The following is a 19,625-nucleotide window of genomic DNA, read 5'->3' as shown; positions in this document are numbered from 1 at the left end:
GAGAGCAGGAGACGGGAGATAGGACTCAGTGGGGGTTTGGCCTCCGTCCTCCTCTCCTGCCCTGGGAAAAGGGCGGCTCAACACATACAGGGCACTGGGGCCAAGGAAGCAAGTCCTATCTCACGGGGCTCAGACGAGGGGACCCCTGTCCTCTGACAGAGGTGTCTGACCCACTCCCTCCCAGCCCGGGGCTTCTGGGGCCCAGGTGTCCCAAGCAGCCCTCCACCCAGTGCTGAGTGTCCAGAGACGGGGACGCTCGTACACAAATCACACGATCACCAAGGGAGCACTAGGTGGGGGAGGGGTTTAATGCAATTCTCCGTCGTGCGCCTGGAGCCCGAGCTGCGGAGCCGTCACGCCGCGGAGCCTTTCTTGTAGCTGTCCAGGTGGGATAAGACCCAGCCTGCAGGAATCAGGAAGCTGAGGAACATCACAGAGAGTCCAATGGCTTGCTCCTGGGTCAAGGAAAGCACGTGTGAGTCCGTGACACATGAGGTCATTCCTGGGTCACTGAGGAAGGCTGTCCACCTGCCCCTGGGTCCCCTGGCCCTGCAGGGTGGGATTTTTCCCACCAGAGCAGTGGTCCAGAGAGACCTGCCCCACCCCCTCTGCTCCTGGGGGACCCCTCAGCTCAGCCCAGAGTCCGCACGAGCAGGGACTACTGCAGTCGTCCATGCGCACGGCCTCTGCAAAGACCTAGACTGACCGCCCTGGGCTCCAGTCTCTCCGCGGGACCTCTTCCCATCACCCCTGCCCCCGAGAGCCTGCCTGGCCAGGCCACTTGTGCCTCGACCTTGAACTCCTGCCTGGGCACAGCGTGTACGTGTCAGGCGCAGCGCGGGGCGAAGGGACGGTGGAGGTGCCGCTCATACAGGGAGAGGGCAGGGCCTGTTCCCTGGCTGGTGGTCCCGCTCAGAAGCTGGAGGAGGAGATGGACTCCCCGTACCGCGTGTGCACATGCACACACACACGCAAGCACACCAGCCTTCCCACCTGGCTACCTCCCCTCCCCTCGGATTCCTCCTGAAACGGAGCCTGGGCCCCGTCGTCCCTCCCTGGTCCCTCAAACAGAGTCAGATGCAGTTCTTCCTCTTGACTTCACCTTCCAGCAGATTCAGAACAACGTTGGCCCAAAACTGGGCCCTTCAGCTGGGTTCAGATCTTTGCTTCACCAGTGATATGACCTTGAGCAGTTGACCTTCCAGACCTTGTTTTATTGAGGCTTAACTCAGAGGTAGTTATCTGCTGTCCCGGAGCCCAAGGATGACCGAGCTCTGTGTTCTCGCCTGTGTTCTCACAGACCCTCAGAGCAGCCCACCGTCCCCTTGAATGGACAGTGAAGCTGGCGTCCACACCAGTGCCCTTTCAGCTTAGCTCTTAGCACCCTCATTGGCCAGAAGGCAAGTGGGGGCCTGCAAACAGAGACCACCGTCCCCTCACTGACTCTGCCAGCTGCTTTGGGAGCCTAACCTCCAGGTGAGGGATGTAAGCACCTCTTTCCTGGAGTCGGAACGGTGTCCCAGCCTCAGGACTGTGTTCTAGCTCGAGGATCACCTCTAGAAGCCACAGGCTTGAGAACACATCCCTCCTCCCTTTTACCAGCCTGGCCTTCTGTGTCCTGCCCCCAAACCCACCTCGTCTCCCAAGACAGTGCAGGACGTCCCACTCCACCGCTCAGGTCAGCACCCCTCCGCAGCGGAAGACTTACCGTGGGAGATGTGGGTGTTCGGGCCGGCTTGGTGGAGACATGTGCCTTGGGAACCACCCAGGCCCTCAGAGAGGCCTGCAGGAGCCTGGGGGCACAGGGTAACCTCAGCATCATAGTGGAGCCGAGCTCCCCCGGAGTCCAGCTAAGTTCCGTGTATCTGCTTGGCGTGCCCTCTACTCACTCGGCTGTTGGGGCTTTTTATAGCTCAAGGAGGGAGCTGCAGCTGTCCCCTCCTGTCACGCTGCCTGGCTGAGAGGACTCCTGCTTGGAAGTGGTGAGAGCCAGCCTCAGTCCAGCAGCCTCCAGGCCCCACCCCTGCTGGGGCACCCGAGGGGCTTCGAGCTCTTCTCAGCACAGGCAGGCTTGGCCCACTCGGCAAAGGGCCTTCATTTCTCAGTGACCACGACCCTCAACATAGAAGCAGGAGTAGGGAAGTCAAAGAGCTTGAGAATGCAAGAGGGGGAAAGTGACATAAGTCAAGAGGGCACCTTAAGTATCTGGAGGGTCAGATGACCTCCCCATGCAGAGCTATTTTAAAATTCTCTAGCTCAGGGATTCCTGGCTGGGCTACCTAGCCTTCTGACTCTTAACTGATGGACGCTGGCTGTTCCCAGCGCCCTGCTCCTCCCAGGCCCAGCACGTGGTAGGTCTGAGCGGCCTCTATGCTGTGTTCACTGACATGACAGCCTTTGGTCCTGGAGGAGACCCTCACAGTTGCCCCGTGGACAAACAGAGGTGGGAAGGTCAGCAGACATTTAGCGAGTGCGAGTTCAGGGGTCAGGGGGCACTTAGGACCCTGCCTCTGGGCCCACCTGTGGGGACAGGCTCCCAGGGCCGAATTACTGGGTCCCGATGCCCACGGGCCCCGGGGGGAAGTGGTCTGTGAGCTGCCCGCCTGCCCTGCGTGAGCTCGGAGCCTCCCCGCCTCTCCTCCCTGATTTATGCGGAAAATGACTTACTTGCTTCTTCCCACAGCAAACACCCACAGTGTGTTTTCCTGCTCTGCAAGACGATTTCACACCTTCTCTCTGAAGCAACACCCCCCACACACAGACGCACACACACACACACATACACCCTTATCAGAGACCCTGCTGCTGATTTCCCTGAGATAATGGAAGGACCAGATGTGGCTCACTATGAACCCCAGTTACTGTCCTCCAGAAGAACAGGGGCCCTGAGCCCCTGGGGTGAGTCTGATGCTCAAGTCCCCAGCAGCTTCTCCAGCCCTTCTGCCCTTGGCTGCTGGATGCCGAGCCCCTGGCCTTCCTCCCGACTCATGCAGAGCCGGCCTGATCACTGACAACCCCAGGATTTGTGCAATCTCTCCATCCACCTTCTCCAGACCCCCTTCGGCCGTGACACCCCCACTGCTCATCAGTCATGATACTTAGGGTGTACTGAGGCTGACTCTTGTCCCCAGCTTTGGTGGAGTTCCCGAGGCCCTGCGGTTCGTCCCCTGCACTTTCCCTTCCCGGGTGCTCAGGTCGAATGTCCGAGCTTCACCCTCGTTTTCCTCCGGTGCTCACACTGCACACCGGGTCACCCACAACGCCATACCCCACCAAGCCGACCCTCCACCCTCACCAGTCCAGCCCCGAAAATGTCCTCTGACACTGCCCCACCCAGTAGCCCGGACGGCCCCTGGGGAGCAACCAGCTCCTACCACTGCCATGTTCAGCCTCCCCCCGACCCCGGCGCCCCGTGCCTCCCTTCCATGGCCTTCAAGGCCGGAGTGGTCTGACCGAGCCTCGCCTGCTCCCTATACCCTAATGCCCGCCTCCTGCCTTCTTCCAGACACACCTCACTCCCACCCCACACTGGAGCGTTCGCCACGTGTTTTTAAACCCTTCAGGTCCTGTTCCGTTGACCTCTCCTCAAACGTGCCTTCTTGATGGTCTGCTTTCAGAGCAGGGATACAAGCCCCAGGAGGGCAAGGACTTTGCTGGGGTCATCACAGAACCGTGGGCGTCTGGCAGGTTTTCACTGTTGGAAGGCTGGTTAAGGTAGGGAAACATGGAGAGTTGGGTCGGGGCGGTGGACAGGCTGGAGTCGGAGGGACACATGTGGTTTCCATTCCACGGCCAGCACTGGCCTGTCTTGAGGAGCACACAGCTGAGTCAGACGAGAAGGAATAGGGCAGGGTTTCATTCTGCTGTCAGAACGACCTAGATTACTATGCACGGGGATAAAGTCCACAGCCCAGAGCGAACTCCTCAGCTGTCTCCAGACCGGATCAGCGTGGGCACAGGCCAGTAGCTGGGGGGCAGAGGCCGCCTGAGCCCAGACTCAGCCGTGGTCACCCCCAACACGGATATGATCATTAGAAACGGCGAGCTGCTGGTCTGAGCACGCAGCATGGGAAACGTGATTTAGCATGTGTTCTTCCCTGGAAACCACACTTGGTCTAAATGTGGGGCTCATTTTTGGGCTTTCCACCGTCTTCCTTTATCTCAGTTTTCCAGAGAGGAGGGAGCCCTGGGAAGCTGGAGGAGGGAGTGTGTCCTGAATGTTATCTCCGGCAACGCTGAGTCCCACACGCAGATGCCAGCCTCAGGCTGCGGGGGGGGGGGGGGGGGGGGGGGCTCGGCCCCTCCTCTGGAATAATCCCTTCCGCCTAAACCTTTAATTACACCTTCGGGGTCGGTCAAGAATAAGACCATGGGCCAGACCATCAATCAGGCAGCCTACAGCGTTTCTTTTTTCACAGAGAAATCCTGCTGTCCCCAACCACCCAGGACTGGCTCTAAGGAAGGCCTTCTCCGCCCCGAGCTCTCCCAGCCTTGGGGGTGGGGGGGCGGGAGTGGAAGGAGATGGGGGCCTCCTACATGGAGAAGCCCTGGCGAAGGCCAGGACTGGAGGGCGGGGGACTGTGACCCAAAGGAGAGGAAAGTCCCAGGCCTCCCCCTCAAGCTCTGTCCACCCCCTGCGTCACCTTCAGGCCTTCGCATCCACTCCCACCAGCCTCAGCTGTCTAGCCTCTCCAAGTACAGACCTGTTTCCGTGCTCACATAGCTCCTGGGGCTCCCTTACCCGCAGATGCAGACCTCAACCTGGCTGGGTTTTCGGTCCCCGGAACCAGTTGTGCAAACCAAACCCTACACAGACCCTGCTGCCTCGAGCACACAGACGCTGCTGAGGTGGGGACCCTGGTCTGGCCTCTTCCTTCGTGGCTCTGAGGCCACACTGAGCCTCCGCAGAGCACTGCTCTGTGCCCTGAATGACTCTCCTCCTCCAGCTGTAAGGAAAATGAGATGGCCCACGGAGAAGAGTGTTGACCAAGTGGCGGGGCGGTCCACAATGAACAAGAAAGTGACAGGCTCTGAGGGTGCAGGGTCAGATGAGTGCCCTGTAACAGCAGGAGAAACCAGGAGAGGGAGCAGGGCCCAGGGATCAAGGCAAGCCAGGCCTGTTCCAGCCTGTCCTGGTCAGGAGTGGCTCCAGGAAGAGCTCCCAAGGGCTCAGGAAGACCCAGTAGCCCTGTCACCTGAATCTCCACCATCACCTCCTTCCTTCACCCACACTCAGCACATTCTTACCTCTGCCCTGGACCTGACCCTACTGCTCCAGGGGGGTGGGGGTAGGAGAGACCAGCCACCTGCACACAACCTCCCACTCAAAGCTGCCAGGGCACCCGGAAGGTCCAGGGTGACTCCGTGGGCGCATGGCACCACCCTGTGTCCATACTTGGAATCACAGAAGCTGCTGGATAAAGCAGGCTCTGACGCAAGGCACAGGGACCCTGAAAAAATGCACAGTCATGCAAACACTTGGATATCACTTATTTTAGATTGTGTTTATTTGTGTATTTATTTTAGAGACAAAGGCAGAGGGAGAGGGACAAGCAGACTCCCTGCCGAGCGCAGAGCCCGACGGGGGCCGGATCCCACCTCCCAGAGATCAGGAACTTAGCTGAAATCCAGAGTCAGTGCTCCACTAACTGAGCCCCCCAGGCGCCCCAAACATTCCCATTTTATAGCAGATCTATTTCATCACATGAAACATTGGACCAGCAACAGCAGCATCACCTGGAAATTCGTTAGAAATCAGGTAGAAACGCTGCGGCGGTCCCTGTCAACTGTCCCAATAGCCATCCAAAGGAACCATGATACACGGACAAGTTTAAGAACCATTTCAAGTCATATAAAAATGGGTGCGTCCTGCAATATCATTCAAAACTAAATGCCCACTTCCAGAAAGATCCAACTCTCACCCAGACTGCAAAACTCAGCCTCTTCCTTTTATCCACAAAGACAGACTTTCACTAAGTGTTTCTTATGTGGCAGCATTTACTGGAAACTCCGAGCTCATGGGTAAAGACCACGTGGAGAGGCCAGCTGCCCCTTCCTCAGCCCACCTCTGTACTCCACTGCGCTGAAGCCCCGCTCCCAGACAGGCCCTCCCCGTGGGCGACATGCCCAAGACACGCTGGTTCCACTGGACTGTCGGTGATTCACAAGCCCGCCCATTCTCTGGTGTGGCGGCTAATTCTGTGTGTCCGCTCAGCTGGGCCATGATGCCCAGATACTGGGTCAAACATTCTGGACGTTCCTGTGAAGGTGATTTTTGGACAAGATTAATATTTAAATGGGTGGACTTGGAGTAAAGCAGATTACCCTCCACTGTACGGGTGGGCCTCATTCAATCAATTCACGGCCTTAACAGAGCAAACACGGACTTCCCCAAGCAAGAAGGAATTCTGCCAGCAGATGGCCCTTGGACTCAAGCCCCACAGGCTCCTGTCTGGGCCCGCAGCCTGCCGGCCCACCCTGCATATTTCGGACCAACCAGGTCTCCACAACCACATGAGCCAATTCCTTAGAGGAACCCCCAACCCCCTCCCCATCTCTAGCCCCACACACACATCCTGCTGGTCCTGATTCTCTGGTAGAACCCTGACAAATACAGTCACCAAAGTCCAGAAGAGAAGCCCTTTGTCTGCTTTGACCTTTCACCTTCGGCAATGAAAACAAAACTTTATTACACTTTCTTTTCTTAAATATATACCATATTAAATGATGCCTAATGTGACCCAGACCTGTCATTGCTCCTAACAGCAGAAACACATCACACCGTTGTCACCTGATACATCCGTTCCTCTCACTGTGTAACCAGCTGTCACAGACCCAGCAGCTCAGAACAGTGTGCTCATAATGTCAGTGTTTCCAGGGTCAGCAGTCCCGGTGTGCGTTGCTGCTCCTTTGCCCAGGTCTCACTCGCCGACATCGGGGGTCACCAGGCTACAGGGCCCATCTGAGGCTCAGGTTCCTCCTCCAAGGGCACTGCTTGTTGGCAGAATTCAGAGCCTTGAGGGGGTAGGGCTGAAGTCGTGACCTCTGGCTGGCTGTCGGCGGGGGACTGTCCTCTGCTCCTGGAGGCCACCCTCAGACCCTTACCATAGGGCTCCCTCAGGAAGGAGTTCACAACATGCTGTTTGTTACTTCAAGGCCAGCAAGAGAATCTTTCTTGTTTCAAATCTTTCTGGCATTTTAAAAAATGTTTTTTATAACAGTTTTAGATTTACAGAAAAATTCTGAAGATAGCACAGAGTTCCCCTACAACCCACATCAAAGTCCCCTATTATTAACATCTTACATGATGGTTAATCTGTATGTCAGCTTGAATGGGCAATACATTGCCCAGACTTTAACTCAAACAGTTTTCCCGGGGTGTATGTGAGGGTATTTCTGGATGAGACTGACATGTGTATCAGCCGACTGAATGAAAGAGATGACCCTCTTCAGGGTGGGTGGGCCTTGTCCAATCAGTTGAAGGGATGGTTTTGTTGGGGGTTTTTTTTGTTTTGTTTTTAAAGTTGTCCCTTCCCTAAGCAAGAGGGAACTCCTCCTGCCTGTTTCATGTGGGACATGGGTCTTTTCCTGCCTTCAGACACATACTGACACTTCAGCTCTTTTAGGGTTTGAAGCCTACCACTCTCAAACTGGAACTTCACATCAGGTCTCCCCGGGCTCCAGCTGCCAACTGCAGATGTTAGGACTTCTCAGTCTCCACAGTCATGTGAGCCCATTTCTTTCTTTCTTTCTTTCTTTTTTTTCATTCCATTTATTTATTTGAGAGGGAGACAGTGAGAGAGAGCATGAGAGGGGAGAGAGTCAGAGGGAGAAGCAGACTCCCTGTGGAGCTGGGAGCCCGATGTGGGACTCGATCCCGGGACTCTGGGATCATGACCTGAGCCAAAGGCAGTTGCCTAACCAACTGAGCCACTCAGGCACCTGTGAGCCAATTTCTTATAATAAATCTATATCTACATCGATAACCACCTATAACCTGTTAATTCTGTTTTCCTGGAGAACCCTGACTAATATGATTAGTACGGTACATTTGCCACAACTAATCAGCCAATACTGATGCATCATTATTGATTGCGCCCACACTTTGCTCAGATTTCCTCCGTTTCCTCTAATGTCCTTCTCCTGCTCCAGGACCTCACCCAGGACCCCACATGACATTCGGTCCTCATGTGTCCCGGGGCCCCTCTGGGCTGTGACAGCTTCTCAGACTTCCTGTTTGTGATGATCCTCACAGTTTGAAGGAGGACCAGTCGGGTATATTGTAGGGTGTCACCGTCTGGGAATCTGCTGTTTTTCTCACCACTGCGCTGGGGTCATGGCTTTGAGGGGATGGGCGCAGAGGCCAAGAGCCACTGTCATCACGTCATGTCAGGTACACGAGACCGACAGGACTTGCCACCGTGATGCTGCCTGGCCTGCCGGCTGCAGTGGGCTTGTCCAGGGTCTCTGCTGTGCCGTTGCTCACGGTCCCCCGTCCTGAGCTCTTTGGAAGGATGTGCCCCCATTCCGTCCTGCGCTCTCTGGACGGAGCTCACCCCTTCTGCCCCGCGCTCTCCGGGTGGAGGTCCCCTGCACAGCCCACACTTAGAGTGTGTGGTTGTGCACCACCTCCTCGAGGGCAGCTTCTCTGCACCAATTACTAGGGATTCTTTTGTGTAGGGTATGTGTCTCCCAGTTATCATTAATTACTATTTTTATCCACTTGTTACTTATTCAATTACTTATATCAGCATGAGCTTGTGGAATTGCTTTATATGTTGGGTTATATTCAACACTACTTTACTTTGTTGCTCAAGTTTTCCCTGGTTTGGCCTCGAGAGCTCTTTCTTTTGGCTCCTGTGTCCCATCGGCATACATAGCTTCATGATCGTGAGCTTTGTTTGTTTCTTTAATTTGTTTGTTTTGAACACTGTCTTACTTGCTGGCAAGATAAAATGCCCCAGGCTCACCTAGCATATCTTCTGCCCCAATCCGAAAATCAGCGAAGGATGCTGGTCCCTTTTATTGACGAAAGCACTAGAAACCGAGATCTGGGGAGTAGGAGGAGGCATGACTTCATACTCTTGTCAAGGAGAACCTCACTGCACGGAGTGAACATTAATGTGTGCAACCTTCAGCACATCGCGGGGGCCAGGACTCCCAGGGTGGGAATTCTCCACTTGTACACACAGGGAGCAGTCTCGCCGGAGGGAGTGGGGAAGTTGCTGACCCGGTCAGTGGGGACATGAGTGGAGTCTGTACAGACAAAGGCCAAGAAACTGAACAGTGCGGCACTCCAGCTCCTAAGGCGGAGAACATGAGGGGTTAATGCAGCCGGACGCCTTCCCGGACGCACGGCTGGACCGCATTTCCCACCCTTTCCGGCTACGAGGCTGGACCGCACAATTCTGAGTGGCAGTGACACGAGCGATCCCTGCTGTGACCATAAACGTTCTCACGCATCAGGTTGTTTCCTAGAGCAATCTTTATAGGAGCAGGAAAACGGGAATGATCCAATTTGCCTTGGTAGGGCACCGGTTAAATGACTGTTGGTTCATCTCTGCAATGATAAGAATGAGACACATTTGTATATAGCAACATGGACAGATGTCCAAAACATACTGTCTTTAAGTGAACAAAGCAGCATATAATGCCCCCACAAGGGGATGCTACTCAGCAAGGGAAAGGCACAAACCACCGAGACACGTTGCCACACGGATGAATGTCACATGCCGTATCTGAGTAAGAGAGCAGCCTCAGTAAATCGCATGCTGTCTCAAGAGTTGGCAAGGCATTCCCTAAGAGAAAATTCAGCTCACATCTTGTTTTGGTATCTCTTATGAGTAAAGAATGGGTTTGTTTTGTTTTGTTTTTTCTTTCTTTTTTTTTTTTTTAAAGATTTTTTATTTATTTATTTGACAGAGAGAGATCACAAGCAGGCAGAGAGGCAGGCAGAGAGAGAGAGAGAGAGGGAAGCAGGCTCCCTGCCGAGCAGAGAGCCTGATGCGGGACTCGATCCCAGGACCCTGAGATCATGACCCGAGCCGAAGGCAGCGGCTTAACCCACTGAGCCACCCAGACACCCTGTTTTGTTTTTTCTTTTTCTTTTTCTTTTTTTTTACATTTTTTAAATGGTTGTGTGAAAAAACACACTTAAAAATGAAGAATAATGAAAATACAGCATATGAGAACTTATGAGATGCAGCTAAATTCATGCCTTAAGTGAAACCTATGGATTTATTTATTTATTTTTAATTTATTTTTATTTATTTGTCAGAGAGAGAGAGAGAGAGCACAGACAGACAGAGTGGCAGGCAGAGGCAGAGGCAGAGGAAGAAGCAGGCTCCCTGCTGAGCATGGAGCCTGATGTGGGACTCGATCCCGAAAGACCGGGATCATACCTGAGCTGAAGGCAGCCACTTAACCAACTGAGCCACCCAGGCATCCCAGACCTATGGATTTAAATGTATACATGCAAAAGAAGAAAAACTGAAAACCAACGATCTCAAAATTCCTCTCGAGAATTTAGGTAGAAAAACAATAAACTAAACTCCAAGAAAGTAAAAAGGATAAGGAAATAAATAAAAGTAGAAAATAAATGCATGAGAGGATTAACAAAGCCAAAAAGTGAAAAATCAATTAATTGAGATACTCTTGGTACAACTATCCAAGAAAACAGAGATAAGATACAAACAGCCAATTTCGACAATGAGAACGGACGAACATAGACGCAAACATCCTCAACAAAATATCACCAACCAAATTCAACAACAGTACATTAACATAGTCGTACACCACAATCAAACGGGAGTTAGGTGAGGGATGCCATGGTGGTTCGACAACCACAAGTCCATCAGTGGGATGCAGCACACTAACAAAATGAAGGGTAAAAAGTATAGGACCCTCTCGACAGATGCAGAAAAAGCGCTCAACAAAAGTTAACGCCCATTTGTGATAAAAATGCTCCACACAGTGAGTAGGAAACACACCCTTACATAAGAAAAGCCATATATGACAAGCCCCCAGCTAACATCACACTCGACAGTGAGGGCTTTTCCTCAAAGATCAGGAACAAGACAAGGATGCCCGCTCTAGTTACTTTTATCCAACGCAGTATTGGAAGTCCTAGCCACTGCAATCAGGCAAGAAAAAGAGATAAAAAGCATCCAAATCAAAAGGAAGAAGCAAAACTGTCACGATTTGCAAATGACATGATATTATAATAGAAAACCCCCAAGACTCCACCACACCGCTGTTAGAACTGATGAGTGAATTCAGTGAAGATGCAAGATACAATATCAACGTACAAAAAAATCTGTTGTGCTTATACACACCAATAACAAACTATCAGACAGACAAACTAAAGAAACAATTCCATTTGCAATTGCACAAAAAGAAAATACTAGGAATAAAATTAAGCAAGGAAGAGACAGACTTGTACCCTGATAACGCTAAGACATGGATGAAAGAAAGTAAAGATGACACAAATAAATGGAAAGGCATCTGTGTTCATGCCCCGGCTTCTTAAATCGTCCACACTACCCAAAGCGGTCTACAGGTTCAGTGCAATCTCTTTTAAAATTCCGACGGCACTTTTCACACAAATAGAACAAAGAATCCTAAAATTTGTACGGATCCACAAAAGACCTTGAATAGTCAAAGCAATCTTGACAAAGGAAAACAAAGCTGGAGGCACCATGCTCCCTAATTCCAAACCATATCACAAAGCTGTAATAATCCAAACAGGATGGTGTTTGACATAAAACAGAGCTCAATGGAACCGAACAGATAATAAACCCACACACATGTGGCCAATTACTTAACGACAGAAGAGCCAGCAGCACAGAAGGGGACAGGACAGTCTCTCCGACAGATGATGCTGGGAACAAGACGCAGCTGACACAGAGGGTGGCGCTGGGCCACTTTCTTCCACCACACACGAAAACCAACTTAAAACGGACTACAGTCATGAATGCGGGACCCAAAACCATAGAAGTCCTGGGAGAAAACAGGTGGTAAGCTCTTGGCCCGGGCTGTGGCAGTCAGTGCTGGATTTGGTACCAAAAGCCAAGACGACAGAAGCTGAACATGTAGGACCGCACGGACCGAGGGCACTCCTGCACAGCCAAGGACGCCACCAAGACAATGAAAAGGAAACCTACTGAACGGGAGCAAATATTTGCACATCATACACGTAATAAGGAGTTAATATTTAAAATCTATAAATAACCAGGGTTACCTGGGTGACTCAGTCAGCAGAGCTCTTGGTTTCAGCTCAGCGGATGATCTCCAGCCTCGGACTCGGAGCCCCACGTTGGGCTCCCCGCAGTGCATGGAGTCGGCTTCCCCTCTCCCTTTCCCTCTGCCCCTCCCCACCCACCTTGTGTGCTCCCTCTCTCTCTATTTTTTTTTTTAAGATTTTTAACTTATTCACTTGTCCGACAGAGATCACAAGCAGGCAGAGAGGCAGGCAGAGAGAGAGGGGGACGCAGGCTCCCTGTTGAGCAGAGAGCCTGAAGCGGGGCTCGATCCCAGGACCCCAAGATCATGACCTGAGTCGAAGGCAGAGGCTTTAACTCACTGAGCCCCCCAGGCGCCCCTCCCTCTCTCTCTCTAAAAAAAATAAATAACTCACACAACTCAAAAGCAAAAAACCGAACAGTCTGGTCAAAAGAAGTCCAGAGGATCTGAACAGACATTATTCCCAAAAGACATCCAGACGGCCATCGGTACACGAAAAGATGCTCAATGCGACTCCTCGTCAGGGAAATCCCGATCCAAACCGCAACGAGACATGACCCTCACCTGCCAGAACGGCTGCTGCCGGAAAGACAAGACATAACCGCTGGGGAGACGTAGAGAAAAGAAAACCTTGTGCACCATTGGTGGGAGTGTAAACTGACGCAGCCACTGTGAAAATGGTACAAAGCTTCCTCGAAGACTTAAAGACAGAACTACCTGCTGATCCAGTAATTCTGCTGCTGGGTACTGACCCAGAGGAAAGGAAAACCCTAACTTGGAAAGATCCCTGCAACCCCCCAGCCCCCCAGCCCGCTCCTCACAGCTGCTGCTCACAAGGCTAAGACCTGGGAACAAGGCAAGTGTTCCTTGACCCGTGAGGACGACCGGATACAGAGGAAGAGGCAAGTACACACAAGGGACAAAAAAGAAGAAAATCTTACCATTTGCAACAACACCGACGGACCTTGAGAGCACTATGCTGAGTATAATGAATCAGACGGAGGAAGAAAAATGCCACAGTCTCACTCCTACGTGGGATCTAAACGGGCAGACCAAACCAGAGAACAGGTGGCGGTGGCCACCGATGGGGTGCAGGTGGTCAAATGGGTGAAGGAGGTCGAAGGGCACAAACCCCCAGTGATAAAAGAAGGAAGTCATGAGGACTTAATGCGCAGCATTATAGTGACAGTTATTTTGGGGACTATAGTTAAGTGCTGTTTATTTGGAAGTTTCTAAGAGAGTAGATCCTGAAATTCTTCACACAAGAAAAAACTGTAAGTATGTGTGCTGATGGACATTAGGTAGATTTATGGAGATGATCATTCTGCAATATTTACAAATAACAAATCATCATGTTGTACACTGGAAACTACTGTGGTGTTTTAAGTCAATTATGACTTTCAAAAAATGACTCAGTGTCTCCCTAGCCCCAACCATCCCTACAATCCACGTAACTGTATCATTCTTTCTTTTTAAAGATTTTTTTTTAATTTGACAGAGATCTCAAGTAGGCAGAGAGGCAGGCGGAGAGAGAGGAAACAGGCTCCCGCTGAGCAGAGAGCCCGACGCGGGGCTCGATCCCAGGACCCTGAGACCATGACCCGAGACGAAAGCAGAGGCTTTAACCCACTGAGCCCCCCAGGCGCCCCTATCGCCTGGATTTGGGCATTAAAAACCAATCAAACAAACAAGCCACAACAATTACAACAGATCACTAACAGACATATCCACTACTGAAATCCTGCCCCATCCACAGGATAAGGGGGAGGAACGGCGTCTCCCACATCTGTGGCTCTTTCTCCTCTACTTCCGGTCCTCTTGCTTGGTTTTATGAAAAAGTGGGACCCAGGAGGAAAAGGACCCTTGCTCTTGGGACCTCAGTCCCCACCTGCAAGGGAAGAGGTGGGGACAAGAGGGTCAGCCTGGTCCCCACCTGGAGGGGGAGGGGTGAGGGGAGAAGAGGGTTATTCCGGAGACGTTGAGCTTCTCCCTTGCATCTCCTGTAACCCTTCATTCCCCATGACAGTCCCCAGGTTTTTTTAAGATTTTATTTGTATGGGGGGGGGAGGGGCAGATGGAGAGACTCTCCAAACGGACTCCCCACTGAGCACAGAGTCCATACAGAGCCTGATCTAAGGGCCCTGAGACCAGGACCTCAGCTGAAACCAAGAGCTGGACACTTGACTGACATGCAGGTGCCCCAGTCCCCAATTTTAATAAAAAGAATGAAAAGGAGGTATTACTACAGATCTTATAGATAATAAGAAATTAATAAGAGAATATGATGGACTTTATGGTAATAAAATGAAAATATAGATGAAATTCAACAAATTCCCAGAAATAAATACAAGTTTAAAAAATTATTTTGTTGTGGGGTGCCTGGGCGGCTCAGTGGGTTAAAGCCTCTGCCTTTGACTCAGGTCATGGTCTCAGGGTCCTGGGATCGAGCCCCACATCAGGCTCTGCTCAGCAGGGAGCCTGTTTCCCCCGCCCTCCGCCTGCCTCTCTGCCTACTTGTGATCTCTCTCTGTCAAAGAAATAAATAAAATCTTTAAAAAATTATTTTGTTGTGAGAAATAATAGAAAATCTAGATAGTTTTCTATCTGGACATCTACTAAAAGAATTGAACCTATAATTTAAAGCCTCCCCACCACGAAAAATTCGAAGTTCAGATGATTTCACCAGTGAATTCTACCTAATCCTCCACGCAAAGAGAACTCAAGCCCCAGATAGATCCACTGGTGAATTTCACCAAAATTCAGGGAACAAAATAATAGTAATCTTGCACAGTTTCTTCCAGAGAATAGAAAAGCAAAGGAGGAAATGTATCTCATCTGTGGTTTTTTTTTTAATGAAGCAATCAGGGGCGCCTGGGGGCTCAGTGGGTTCAAACCTCTGCCTTCAGCTCAGGTCATGATCCCGGGGTCCTGGGAAACAGATCCTAGTTAATAAAACCCGATGAGGGCATTGATTTAAAAGAAAAAGTACAGGCAAATCTCTCTTATGAACATAGGAAAATTCTCAAGAAAATCTGCTCAAATCCATCAATATATAAAAAGAATATGACCTTATGACTAAATTGGGTTTAGAGGTTTGTTTACTTTTTTTAAAATTAAGCAACACAATTCTTTACATTAACAGAAAAAGGAACAAACATAGTTACCTAAACTGATAAAGCATGTGGTAAAAATCAATATCCATTCACCATTTTGTTAAGTAGCAACCTAGACATAGAAAGAATTTCCTTACTGTTATCTGTCTTTCTTTTTTTTTCTTTTTTAAGATTTTATTTATTTATTTGACAAAGACAGAGATCACAAGTAGGCAGAGAGAGGGGGAAGCAGATTCCCTGCCAAGCAGAGAGCTCAATGCAGGGCTCAATCCCAGGACCCTGAGATCATGACCTGAGCTGAAGGCAAATGCTTTACCCACTGAGCCACCCAGGCGCCCTAGTGTTCTCTGTCTTTTAAAAAGAGAGTGTGTTAAAAAAAGAGAGAGAGTGTGTGTGTTAACTAAATAAATTTTAAATTTAAAAAAAAAAAGAAAAGAAAAAGACTGGCTCCAATGTGGGGTGTTCAGTTGGGCTGGGGCCTGGCAGCATGGCTGTGAGAGGGCTCACAGCAGGTGGAAGTTTCCAGAATGGACTGCAGGGGGCACAGGCAGGACAGCAGAGGGGAGACTCTGCCAGGAGGCAGCAGTGAGAGGCAGTAGTGTTCCTTTCTGGTCATCTCAGGGACCGGTCCTGGTTGTAAGCAGCCACGGGTCAGTGAGGGACCGATGGCCTGTGAGCCTGTTTGCTTCCACAGGGCGCCCTTACCTCCCTGCTCAAGCCTGCTGTCTGAAGGAGGCCTCTACAACTTAACATCATTGGTGAAGGGTGAGGTGTTGAATGAGTCAAGAAGGTCTGAATCTCTGGGGGGAGGGGGAGGGAGAGGGTGGTTGGGTTATGGACCTTGGGGAAGGTGTATGCTGTGAGTGCTGTGTAGTGTGTAAACCTGGTGATTCACAGACCTGTACGCCTGGGGCTAAGAATATATTATATGTTAATTTAAAAAATGAAAAAAATTTTTAAAAAAGAATGTCCACATCACCATTTAAGCCAACGTTACACTGTGGGCCCTACACAAGTCACGAGACAAGAAAACGAAGTAAAAGTTATAAAGATAGGGAAGAAGAAAAATGAAACTATAATTATTTAAGACAATATGGTTGTGGATGTCAAAAACCCGAAAGAATCTGAAAAAAGCTATTCTAATTAGTAGATGCATTTGCCAAGGCCCCTGGATGCGAGGTCAAAAGTCTATTGCACTTTCATACTATCATTAAACAATTGGAAAGCGAAACAAAGATATTTCACATAGCATAAAAAAATTGTAAAAATAACAAATGGACTTTGGTTCTTAGCCCGGCATAAGAAACTTGAACATCACCATTGCACCCCCACAAGGAAAAACCTGAAAAACCAACAATTCTTCTTAGAGCCATAAAGCAAGTGGGATGACGGGACAAATTATGACCCCAAAGTCCCGGCCTGGAAAGACAGGGAGGCACAGGCAGAGAACCATAAGCAGAAACCCAGGGGCGGGGGCAATGCCAGGGTACGAGGTCCTGAACCCGAGTAGGTGAGACCCCGGAGGCTCCGTGGGGACAAGGGCCGGGACAGGAACTCCAGCAGACCCAGGGACCGTCCTCACAGTGACTCTCAAGAACACGTCCTTCCTGTCCCAGGCAGCGGGAGGGAGAAGGAGCAGCTCTGGGTGGTTGGGAGCCAGGCTGGTTAGGGAGAGCCTCGGCCGCGGGGGTTTCCTCGGAGCCTCACTGGCCGAGGGAAGGGGAATGAGCAGCCCCTCAGCCTTCCGGCCCCAGCTCAATCAGTGCAGCTCCCGGGCCTCTGCCCCGGGCACCCCCCCCCCGCCCCCCGCCACACAGCCCCCCCGCCAGGTCACCCACAGCCCAGTTCCCAGTCCTCACGCCCAGCTATCAAGAGACCATGACAAGGCAGGAAAACACTGGGTCCGAGATGCGACCAGCATCTCACTGGAGAGGTACGGGAGGCAAACGAGCGAATGAGATGTTCTTCTGTCATTACAGAGTCACAGCTCCGAAGCAGCGCGGAGAGCGCGCCTCCTGGGCCAGCCAGAATGTGGAGCGCTGGACACAGCAGAGCTGTCGTTCCCTGCCGGTGGGAAGGCAGACCCTCGAGAGCGCAAACGTCACCACACACGGGACCCAGCAGCCCCGCGGCTCCCGGGGACCCAAATGACAGGGCAGCCGGCGCCCGCGCAAGAACCTGCACGTGGATGTTTCCAGCCGCCCGTGAGTCATCGCCATGGCTTGGAAGCGGCCGAGACGCCTTCGGCGGGTGACTGGACGGCTGTGGGTTAAGGTGGCATTAACGCGAACCCACGCAAGGGGACACGGCTCAGTGCTACAAAGAAATGGGCTGTTGGTTATGAAAGGGCCTGGAGGAACCTGAAATGGGTAAGGGAGAGAAGCCGACCCGAAAAGGCTGCGTCTCCTCAGTCCCCGTCCTTGGCCGAAAGTCACTGCCATGCTCACTCAGCCGACGGGCACCGACTGTGTCCCTGTGCGCTCCAGCTGCCCAGGACTCACGGGGAGGAGCCAGTCCCCACGCTTGCGAAGTTTGCGCATCTGGCCGGGCAGATCAATGGCCAAACCCAGGAGCACAGAGGTGCTGAGTACATCAGGGGGTGGCCAGCGACCTGGTCAGGACAGCAGGCAGGGTTTGGTCACCAAGAAGGTGGCGTCTGAGCAGACAGGAAGGGAGCAGGGCAAGGTGGGGGCTGGGGGGGTACGGCCGGGGGAGAGGGGAGAGCAGGGCAGAGGGACCTGTGGGCTCCTGGGTTCCATTCTGCGCAAAGCATGGGACCACAAAGAAGGGGTGTGACCTCACCTGGGCTTTCACAAGACCACTGAAGACCACTGTGGCTGGAGCACAGGGAGCACAGGCCATGGTGAGGCCATGGGGACCGGTGGGGGGGCCACTGTGGGGCCGTGGGGTTGGGGGGGCCACTGTGAGGCCGTGGGAGCTAGGGGGAACGCTGAGGGCTGTGGGGACTTGGGGGAGCACTGTGAGGGACTGAGGGGCCATGGGAGTGGCTGTGGGTTTGGTCTGAGGGTTACCAGGGACCTGAAGGCTGAGGACCAAAGATGGGGCTGTTGAAAGAGGTGTAATTGCTGGAGGAAAAGTTGTTGGAAAAATGGTCTGCGGGGACTTGGAAATCACAAAGTTACACAGAAGTGCATTTGCAAAGACAGGGACCAGGAGCCAAAAGGTCCAAGAAACGAAGGGGAGGGGCTAGGGTTGGTGGGCCCTGGAATCGGGTAGCCGGAGCCACACTCTGAGGCCCTGTGCAGCGCTGGGCCGTGTGGGAGATGCTCGAGATGCAGGGAGATCCCCGGGCGTGGAGCAGCGGACCTGCCCGGCTTTGCTCGAGGTGGGTGCTGAGGGTGTTGGGGAGACCTGTCCGGGGAGAAGAACCCCCCCACTGTCATGGCAGGGGTCACCTGGGGAGCCTGACGACTCCCAGGAGAGCACTTATCCTTTCGCTGCCACAAGCACAAGCGTGAGGCTGAGCCACACCCTATTACACAGAGCGGAGTAACATGTTAAATTCGTTTCTTCAAACTACTCGTGTCCTCTCTCCCCAGCGTTCTGACCACGACATTAGAGGGCCAGACGGTCCTGGCCAGGGGTGGCTGCTGGGGGAGAGAACTGTTCCGCCTCAACAGGTCATCAGAACCCTCTGGGGACTGAGCAGGGGAGGTAGGAAGTGTTGTCGCTGCTTTGGCTCTCTGTGCACCTGTGGTGGGTCCTGTCTTGGGAGAGGAGGGCTAAGCCAGCCCCCACCCCGCCCCGGCAGGCAGGAGGCCAGCGGACCTGGCCCTTGGTGGGAGCAGGGCTGCTGGGCACAGGTAGACAGGCAAGAGCCCTTCACAGACCTGAGATAGGAGAGGGCCGTGGGAGGGGCTCCCCGTGCGCAGCAGCCAGGGCCCAGGTACTTCCTGCGTCTGGTCCCCTTCATGGCCTCGACAGGCAGGAAAGCCCCCAACCTGCAGGACAAGAGGGACCCTCGGCGCACCCACCCGCCGAGGAAGGGCTTCACGCAGCTGTGTTTCAGGGGCTCTTTGCTCCTGCCAGGCCTTCCGTCCTCTTGGTCCTGGGCCTCCCGCAAAGGCGGACACCCCCCTCATCCAGCTGACGGGGCAGTAAGGCAGGCTCTGTCTCCTGAAGCTGAGTGGCCAGGCCACCTTTCGTAAGAGAACTTCAGCCGTCACACTCCATCCTCCACCAAACTCTGCCCAGGGCAAGGATGGGAACTGTGGAGCCAGGCAGAAGGGGAAGCTGCCCTGCCTTCCCTTC

At 52.5% G+C, this 19,625-nt stretch overlaps 2 long non-coding RNA genes across 2 annotated transcripts; both read right to left on the bottom strand.

Moving 5' to 3' along the window:
* Positions 1 to 289: 289 nt before the first annotated feature.
* LOC131818560 (uncharacterized) lies at positions 290 to 5,262 on the bottom strand. Its single transcript, XR_009348876.1, has 3 exons — positions 5,248 to 5,262; positions 1,709 to 2,151; positions 290 to 455 (listed from the first exon to the last, which is right to left on the bottom strand). It is a non-coding gene; the product is annotated as an uncharacterized LOC131818560 (long non-coding RNA).
* Positions 5,263 to 5,485: 223 nt separating this feature from the next.
* On the bottom strand, positions 5,486 to 12,104 carry LOC131818516 (uncharacterized). The gene is made up of 3 exons (XR_009348860.1): positions 11,819 to 12,104; positions 6,791 to 9,559; positions 5,486 to 6,259 (listed from the first exon to the last, which is right to left on the bottom strand). It is a non-coding gene; the product is annotated as an uncharacterized LOC131818516 (long non-coding RNA).
* Positions 12,105 to 19,625: the final 7,521 nt, after the last annotated feature.

Source organism: Mustela lutreola, chromosome 1 (assembly GCF_030435805.1).
Source record: "Mustela lutreola isolate mMusLut2 chromosome 1, mMusLut2.pri, whole genome shotgun sequence".
NCBI classification, from domain to species: Eukaryota; Metazoa; Chordata; class Mammalia; order Carnivora; family Mustelidae; genus Mustela; species Mustela lutreola.
The sequence above is the reverse complement of the archived record's forward strand: the minus strand, read 5'-3'. Positions and strand labels throughout refer to the sequence as shown.